General features: G+C 34.2%; 1 long non-coding RNA gene across 1 annotated transcript; it reads left to right on the top strand.

The window, feature by feature from the left end:
* Window positions 1–2,978: 2,978 nt before the first annotated feature.
* LOC147913991 (uncharacterized) lies at window positions 2,979–8,943 on the top strand. The gene is made up of 3 exons (XR_015555924.1): window positions 2,979–3,117; window positions 6,465–6,578; window positions 8,369–8,943. It is a non-coding gene; the product is annotated as an uncharacterized LOC147913991 (long non-coding RNA).
* Window positions 8,944–10,172: the final 1,229 nt, after the last annotated feature.

Below are 10,172 nucleotides of genomic sequence, written 5' to 3'. Positions count from 1 at the left end.
GATAATTATAAATTCTGATGAAAAAAATGAAACTTAAAGCAACTTGACTATGATCAGAAGCAGACAAATTCTAGAAGGGAGTCTAAAATTGGAAAAAGGGAATGACACTGAGAGAGCAACCATTTTTCTGGCTGTTAGTCTGAGGGCAAATCTCAGCTACCATCAGCTGAGGAAACTAAAATAAAACTGAAGATTTTTCTGAACTGAAAAACCAGAGGAGAGACTTCAGAACAACCTTAGCCACTGCAAACTAATTGAAAGACAGACAAAACCAAATGTGAACAAGTTACAGAGCAACTGAAATCTCATACATAGTTTATAGTAATTTTTTTTGTGTGTGTGTGAGGAAGATCAGCCCTGAGCTAACATCCATGCTAATCCTCCTCTTTTTGCTGAGGAAGACTGGCTCTGATCTAACATCTATTGCCAATCCTCCTCCTTTTTTTTTTTCCACAAAGCCCCAGTAGATAGTTGTACGTCATAGTTGTACATCCTTCTAGTTGCTGTATGTGGGACGTGGCCTCAGCAGGGCCAGAGAAGCGGTGCGTTGGTGCACGCCTGGGATCCGAACCCGGGCCGCCAGTAACGGAGCGCGCGCTTAACCGCTAAGCCACTGGGCCGGCCCTATAGTAATGTTAATTGTACAAACATTTTGTAAAAATTCTAGTAGTTTCCTATATTCCCAAAATTACACTTACCCTATAATCTAGCAGTTGCATTACTAAGTATGTATGCAGAAAATATGAAAACATACGAACACAAGAAGATTTTATAGGAATTTTCATAGAGCCTCATTCATAACAGCCCCAAACTGGAAGCATCCTGGGTGCCCATGAATAGGAGAATGGATAAAGAAACTCATTTTTCAAAGAGTGAATCATGGACACAAACACAAACATGGATGAATCTCAAAAATATTTTGCTGAGTGAAAGGCATCTTATACAGTGCATAGCTAATAATCTCAAAGGTGAAACTAATGTGGTGAGAAAAAATTAGAACAGCGGTCGCCTCTGAAAGTTGAAAGTGGGGATTGACTGGGTCGAAGCATGAGGGCATTTTCTGGGATGAAGCTAATGTTCAATATCTTGGTAGGAGTTTGGATTACAGAGTTTGTGTTTTTATTCTTAAGATTTCTCTGTGTGTGTGTGTGTGTGTGTGTCTATATCTATATATCTATATCCAAAAATAAAAACAGAAAGCAAATATAAACTCTAGGTACACATGCTAGGTGTAGAGAACAGAGAGTGCACTGATGTTTGCAATTTACCTTGAAATAAGATGAATTGATGAATGGATTGAAGGATGGGTAGATAGATATGTGATAAGCAATTACAGTAAAATGTTAATGGCAGAAATTAGGTGTCAGGCATATGGGTTTTCACTGTGAAATTATTTCAATTGTTGCATTTTTAATGTTTTTTGTTTGTTTTTTGTTTTTGGGGTTTTTTTTTGTTGCTGAGGAAGATTCACCCTGAAATAACATCTGTTGCCAGTCTTCCTCTTTTTTGCTTGAGGAAGATTCACCCTGAGTTAATATCCGTGCCAAGCTTCCTCTATTTTGTATGTGGGTCACTGCCACAGCATGGCTGCCAGCAAGTGATGTAGGTCCATGCCCTGGATCCAAACCCAGGCCGCCAAAGTGGAGAGCGCTGAAGTTAACCTCTAGGCCATGGGGCTGGCCCCTAAAGGTTTTTTATTTTTATTTATTCATTTTTTTGTGTGAAGAAGATTAGCCCTGAGCTAACATCCATTGCCAATCCTTCTCTTTTTAGCTGAGGAAGATTGGCCCTGGGCTAACATCTGTGCCCACCTTTCTCTACTTTATATGGGATGCTGCCACAGCACGGCTTAACATGTGCTGCGTCGCTCCACACCCAGGGCCCAGGATCCAAATGTGAGAAGCCCGGGCCACCAAAGCGAAGAGCGTGAACTTAACGGCTGTGTGACTGACCAGCCCCAAGTTTTTTTAATTAAAATATTCACAATAAAGAATTGATGAGTTTGTAAAGTACAGTAATGTTGCTAATGAATAAGATTAACTATAATTCATTGATGTTTGCTACTTACCAAGTGCTAGCAACTCTCTCTTTTTTTCGTCTGACTTACTCATTACAACTACAATGTGCAGCATTTATTACAATATCTATATTATACATGAGAAAATTGAGGCTTAAAGCTGGTCGCATAACTAGTAAAAGGAAGTACGCTGATAGGAATCCATCTCTGTCTAACCACAAAGCCTGCACCTATAAGTAAAACCACTACACTACACAGTATGGAGGAAAGATTAAGAATTTGTGAAAGACAGCAAAATATAGTATTGGATAACATTATACTTTATATATATTGCAATATACTTTATAGTCATGAACTTTTTATATTTTCAAACTTACAGAATAATAATACCAATAACAAAAATAAACACATAGGTTAAAAAGCTTATTTGGGTGGATAAAACAGGAGGAGAAAGTTACAAATTCAGTTACAAACATATTGAGTAATTGATGCAATTTTGATATCCAAGCAAAGATGTCTATCAGTAATAAGAAATTCTTAAAGTGGAATTAAGAGATATACTGAGAGTTCAAAAATTGTATTATAAATCACTTACATAGAAGCAGCTGTCGAATATTTGAAGCCAGTGTGATTATCAGAGGAAATTACATCAGTGTGAAAAAGAAAGCAAGAGAAGAAAATATAAGATAAGGAAAGCCTGGAAAGGAGAGAAGAAGGGAATAGAAAAAAAAGATCAGAGGAAGAAGAGAAGCCATGTGTGGGTCGTATACCTTTTACAAGAACCATAACTCCACGGTTGGAGCATAGGGAAGTGATGAACTTGTATTATGCAGAATTATAACACTTGGGAAGTGTTCTAAAGTGTTTGCATCAGTGCATATAATCTCAGAAACAATAGCAAATGATCATTTTAGATCAATCACATCAAGACTAAAGTATGTCTATTTTATAAGATATTGTTTTAGGAACTGAGAACACAAGGATGAATACCAATGGATTCTTGAAGTAGAATATATTATACTCAAATGAGAGACGAGGAATATGAAATTAAATATCAATAATATGTTGGATCGTGTTCCAACAGAAAGCTATGGAAGTTGGTAAGTATATTTCTTTCTTGAAAGCAAAAACCGCATCCTTTACTCTGTAACCTCTACCACAGAATTTCTGCATGTGGTTTTTCAATAAATGATTATTGAATTTAATCAGATTAATGTGATTTAGAGCATGGTAGTATCAATAAAATAATTTTGAGATTCAAAATTGTGGTTTTCATGTCCCCAACTAAACTCCAGGAAAGAAGATGAAATTGGTGTTACGGTTATCTGGTTCATTCTGAAATTTGAAATCCTATTATTAACAAAATATCTGCTGCTTAGCAAAAATGTGCTGGGTTTACTTGTTTGATCTCCCTGCTCTCTGGGTACCATTTGGCAGAATGCAGCCCCAGGAATAGCATTCTATAACCACTTTCAATTTTATTCTATTTTATCAGTGAAATTTTTTGAGTCTCAGGGAAGAGCTTTGCACTGTATAGTCTAACAAATGACCTCAATTTTCTTCAGGTTTATTGCCAACTTGCAACCACTGACTCAGCATAACTATTTATCATCCTTTCTTATGATGAGTGAGTTTTCTGAATGCAATTATCAGCATAAGGCAGATTCTATATGACTGCTTCAAGGACTTTTGTAGAGGCTTGCATATGATTGAGAATTCATGAGCTGCTCCACACTTGTGTCTCTTCTCTGGATGCACACATTTAGCAAATGATGCAATGAGGTTTCAAGGGCTGGGTTGGATTTACTTATTGCTCCACAGTTTCCATTTTATCAGAAGCTTAAATGTCAAAAGAAATGTTCTCCACCATATAATCAAATGGTATCAAGGTAAAACACTTTTCTGATAATGAGTATATTTAATTTTTCTAAAGAAAGATAGATTCTTCCTTATTAAAACTAATTGGAAAATTTACATCTGTTATTGGTTTAGCTACTAGAAGCTTCACAGCTTATGTCTTTTCAGGAACATTTTTCTCTTGGACTGTAAGTTTATGGCCGATTTCCCAGATTTTTTTTTTCATTTTAAAGTTCCTAAGAGTACAGGAGATAATTAAATATTTTTGGTATCAATAAAAGCAACTAAGAGAATGCCCATCTTGGTAGAGAAGTGGTATATTAAAAATGTCAAATGAGATAGGAATTTAAAACCTTTTATAAATATAATGTGCTTTCAGTAAATAGTTGTTATATAACATCAGAATAATAATAATTCTTTTCCTTTGCAGCATTTCATATTTTCTGTAAACTCTGATACTGTCATCACACTAAAAACCTGTTTTCACCATTTATGCAAAAATCATATATATATATATATATATATATATATATACGTATATGGAGAGACAGATAATATAACATCAGTTTCTGATACTACATTTTATAGTCAAATTTTATCATAAGGAATAAATTTCTAGTCTTTACCCTTTTGCAGTACAGAGAGAATATAAGAATTAATTTGCAAAGAAATTTCTAGTCAAAGGTTAGAAATATTTAATTTCAGCTTTCTATTAAGTCTCAGTAACAAGGAACTTTTGTATGCATAGGAAGCTCTTTGCACTCCACGAGGGGTAGATCTGTGCTTCCTAGGGTTTGAGAGGAAATTGGTCCCTAAATGTATTGCTAGTTAAAGTTTCAGGAGTTTTTGTTGCAACCAGGGCATGAGCTTTTCAAATAAGAGTAGTGTGATATATAGTAGTTATAACCCTTAGTGTGAAAAATTAACCTGTCTGTGCCTAATGAACTTCTGTATGGCTGACCCAAACACAAGAAGTGGTTTGAGAGATTCAGTAGTTAATGACTGACTTTGCAACCAGACACTAAACCAGGTAACCAGCACCTGGTGTTCTCATAATATCTGTTTTCTATAGTTGGAAAAGTGTTTCTGAGCCAGCCCTGATGGCCTAGTGGTTAAAGTTAGGCATGTTCCACGTCGGTGGCCCAGGTTCATTTCCCCAGGGGCAGAACCAAACCACTTGTCTGTCGGTAGCCATAGCCATGCTGTGGTGGTGGCTCACATAGAAGAACCAGAAAAACTTACAACTGTACACAACTATGTACTGGGGCTTTGGGAGGGGAAACTAAGAAAAAAAAAGGAGGAAGATTGGCAAAAGACATTAGCTTAGGGCAAATCTTCCCTGCAAAAAAAAAAAAGTGTTTCTACAATCATTCAAAACTTTGTATTTTATCTCATTTTATAGAGAATTATTTTTGATGAATAAAATGTCAAGTAATCAGTTATATGTTTTAAAAGCTATATCTATCTGCACTCAAACACCTGCATATACAAACTTGTGGGTATATCCATGAACATCTTTAGAAAGAAAACAAAACTCTAATAGTAGTGATTCCCTCAGTAGAAGATAACTTGGGAACTTGGAGAAATGTTTAGGAAGATTTAAAATTTTACTGTCTACCCTCATCTACCTTGCAAATTCTGTACACAGTGCATTTGTAAAACGAATGAATATAGTTTTACTATAAATTTTGTCTGCTCTTTTCCCCCTGTCTGACCTGGAATGCACTTTCTTCTAAAAGGAATTTGAAGCAAGTTTTCCTATTCAAATTTCATCAGATTGATTTGTTCAACTTTTATTTGTTAATTCTCTTGACATTTTAATTATGTCAAATCTAACTACCTAATGCTAAATATAATATCTTAGTTTAATGGAGTGTTTTACATCCTAAAAGCTCAAAAAAATTTCATGCCCATAATCCCATATCCCTTATGTTAGCCCCTTTAGGGAATGAAGAGTACCATTGCCTATAAAACAGTGTAAATGAAAATTACAAACAAGTTTTAATTGTGTAATTGATTGTGAGAGAGCAAATCACATTTTTTTTTTCCTAATGGTACCTATACAGAAAGAAGCAAAGTGAAAATTTAGCTGGTTAGACAGTTTTGGTCACTCAAGATGCATGTATAACAAACATTAATATGTCCAAATGAGTGAATCTGATCCCATCTATCACTGCACATTTTCCCTCAAGAAGGAAAATAGCTGCAGAGGTAATAGGAGACTTAAGAACAATGAGGAGGATACAGCTATGTGGTTATGAATGGTTAAAGTACAAACTGAGTTCATCTTGCCCCTCATTTTATGTGATACTTCCATCCTTTGTCCATAAAACTAGGTGTTTTCTGGCTTTTATTTATTTATTTTTGTTTTTATTTGCCATTGCATCTGCGCCCCTCTAATGTCAATGTAATATGGCTTTGAATATGCATCTTTGTAAAATATATATTTTATTTAATGTGTATATCCTTTTGATTTAGATACACATATTGCTATAAACTCATTCGCTCTCATCTTACAGACATTTTATTAAATTTTATCTGTGTTGCTGTACACGAACTAGTTCTTTGTTTCTGTTTTCCATAACACAAGAGGCTTCATAAGGAAATAAAGGCCTGAAGAAACAGTTCGACCTGAGTATTTTTATGCTAGGTTTGATGAAGAGTGGACAGTCATGGAGGAATATGATACATTAAGGAGTGGGAGGTGAGTGTGGTAAACTGGGGGAAACTTAGCAGGGCCTGTTTGTTTGGATTCTTCTTGGTGTCCCTTTGGCTTTGGAGATAAGAATACACCTTTCCCCCAGGAATAGGGAGGCCACCTCTCCTGTGAGGGTTTTATGATCTGTTTTAGAGGAGAAGGATTGGGGAAGGTCAAAGCTCCCTTCTTGTTTCTGCTGTTTTCTCAGACTCCTTCAGGTTAAAATATTCAATATGTCAAGACACTATATTTTGGAGTAGGGTGTCCTGAACCCCATCAATGCAAAGCAGAAATATAACTCTGTATTTGTTAATGAGCTGTGTATACAGGCATATAGGCATTGAGCCAATATTAACTGTACCATATACTGAACAATCCTTCTCACTGAATAATTGGCCACATTTATTATTTATAATAAAATGTTACTAACCTCTACATTCCATTTTATTGATCTGCTTTTCATTTCCTGCAAATCTATTTTAATGATTTTTAAAAGACAATTATACATTAGTATCTCATAGGGTAATTCTTCCCCGTTAGCTCTTGTTTCTTAGAACTGTACTTAGTTATTAGTGGACATCCATTTCCACAAAAAAACTTTGAATATATTTATTTCACTTCACAAAATATCTTGGAGGAATTTGGGCTGGGAATGCACTAAAATTACATGAAAATTCTCTTGCCCCATCTATGACAATATTTTATTGTTCTATTTTGTCATAACCTCTTTTAAATTATTTCCAATAGGTCATGGGAAAAGTTGATATTTTGCTGCCTTTGTAAATGGTACTTTATTTTATATTTTATTTCCTAGATGTGCATTGATGGTATAGAAAAAATTTCATTGAGTCTTTCAAGTTGATCTTTCCAGCGAAATTGCCTAAATCCACTCTTAGTTTAACTAGTTTAAATAGATTATGTGTTGATTCTGTTTGGTATTCTATTTTACTAATTATATCATCTTCAATTAAAAAGTTATTGCTTCCCTTCCAATCTCTAGGCATCTTTTTTTGTTATATTACTTTGAGCATAACATCCACAAATCATGTTGTATAGTAGCAGTGAAGGCACTGTCTTTTATTGCTTTTTTCCTCCAAATAAAGGGGAACATAGCTAAACTTTCGTCTTTAAGTATGATATTTAATGTAAATTTTTGGTTGCTAGTTTATTATGTTGAGGAATTTGCTAGATCTCATTTTCTTATCACAAACAGGTAATGAACAATTTCAGATTCTTTTTCTTCTTCTTTTAAGATATAATAAAATTTCTTGTTTTAGTTAATTAATATGATAAATTACATTGTTAAAATTTTTAATGTTATTATTGGGAAATATATAATAGATATAAATGAATGTATATACTATGTATTTAAAGTTTAAAAATAATAAAACAAAGGTCTTGCTTCCAGTGATGGCAGAGCAACTTCTATTCAAAAAATTCTCCTACAGATAAAAAATATGAATTCTGGACCAAATATACAATAACAACTGTCACTTAAGAGCAAACAAAAGAGAACAGAAATGGAAGGATGTTTGAATCTTGAAAGAAGGGAGTGGTAGGAGAGGTCTGTGTTCATATTTCTTTTCAATGAGGGCAATCTCCAGTCCATTCAGTGCAATGCAGCTAGAATTTAAACAGAAACTGCAGTCTATTTGGCTTGTAGCATAGGAAGTTTGGGGGTATAGGAAACTGACCAGGGTAACCCAGAAAGATAAGAATCATAGGGGGTGAAGTCCTGAAATCTGCATGTAAACTCAACCCAAATCCTTATGTTGTCTTGACTTTGCTTTTTTAAGGGAAATTTCAAGGAACCCACTAACAGGCAAGAGCCGACAGAACTCAACGCGGATTTCAGCTACTTCTAATCAATCAGATTTCCTAATCTGAAGAACAGAGAAAAAATAATGATAACGTTAAACACTAGTGATTTGTGAGACAATATGAAGCAGCCTAACAGTCATGTGATTGGAGTCCCAGAGAAGACGACGACTGGGGTGGGGCACAATAAATTTTTTAATAAGTAATGACAAAAATTTCCTGTATTTGATGAAAATCGTGAGGTTTCAGATCTAAGAATACAAAGAAAGCACACACCTAGGCACAATAGTCATACTGCTGATAACCAAAGATAAACTGAAAATCTTGAAATCTGCCAGAGAAAAGGGTACATTACATATAAGGCAACAGCAATACTCATATAGCCAATTTCTCCTTAGAAGTAGTGGAGGCTGGAAGACAATGGAATAACATCATGAAAGTCCTGAAATTAAAAAAAAAAAAAAGCTCTCAATCCCAAATTCTACATAACTGAAAATATACTTCAAAAGTTAAGGCAAAAAAATTTAAGATCAATAAAAATTAAAGAATTTATTATCAGCAAATTTGAACTTCAAAAAATGTTAAAGTCATTCTGGAGGAAGGGAAATGACATCAGAAGGAAACAGATCTACAGAAAAGAAGGAAGAACATCAGAAATGATAAATATGTGAGCAAATGTAAAATATTATATAGATTATTTTCTTAATATTGTTCAGAATTTGTTTAAGACAAAACTTGTAACAATAATATGAATTTTATTATGAATGTATATAATATAGAGGGCAACAATAGCATAGGATGTTGGAATGGAAACAATGGAAACAACCCAAATGTTTATTGAGACATGAATGGATAAACAAAAAATGTGTGATATATACATACATTGGAAATTATTCAGCTTTAAAAAACAAGAAAATTCTTCCATTTGTGACATCATAGAGGGACTTGGAATACATTATGCTATATGAGATAAGATGGTCACAGAAGGAAAAATACTGTCTGATTCCACTTATATGAGGTATCTAGAATCGTCAAACTCATAAAAGCAGAGAATAGAGCGATGGTTACTATAGCAAGTTGCTGTTCAATGGGTATAAAGTTACAGTTACACATGATGAATAAGTTCTAGAGATGTGCTGTACAGCCAGCATAGGGCTGATAGTTCATGATAGAGTGCTGTACACTTAAAAACATCTTAAGAGGGTAGATCTCATGTTAAATGTTATGCCCAGCAAAACCAAAGAAACAGAAAGAAAAAAACAAAAGTACACAATAAATCTTTTATAAATGGTGGATATGTTTATTTCCTTGATTGTGGCGATAGTATCACTGGTGTATGCTTATGTCCAATTCATCAAAATGTATACATTAAATACGTGCAATTTTTGTATATTAAATATACCTAAATAAAACTGAAAAGACAGAATAGTACTATTACAAAGTTGTAATGTTTTACATGGTCACTCAATTTTAACTTCAAATAACTGTGAAAAACTAAAGCTATATATTATTATCATAATAGCAACAACTAATATAATAATGCAAAAGGCAGAGCTTGTCAGATTGGATATGAACGTTAAACCCAATCCTTTCTAAAAGACACAAACTTTATATATTGAAATACAGATCTGTTGAAAGTAAAATGATGGAAAAACATACACCACACAAGCAGTAAGCATAAGAATGCTGGAGGGGCTTTATTCCCCCATTTGTGTATTCCCTTTTCACTTACTTCTTGCTTTTGTCCCTTCTGGCCCTCCCTCTTTCCTGCCATTTTTCCTT

This window comes from Ceratotherium simum, chromosome 23 (assembly GCF_057802395.1).
Source record: "Ceratotherium simum simum isolate JZ-2026a chromosome 23, ASM5780239v1, whole genome shotgun sequence".
Taxonomy (NCBI): Eukaryota; Metazoa; Chordata; class Mammalia; order Perissodactyla; family Rhinocerotidae; genus Ceratotherium; species Ceratotherium simum.
The sequence above is the reverse complement of the archived record's forward strand: the minus strand, read 5'-3'. Positions and strand labels throughout refer to the sequence as shown.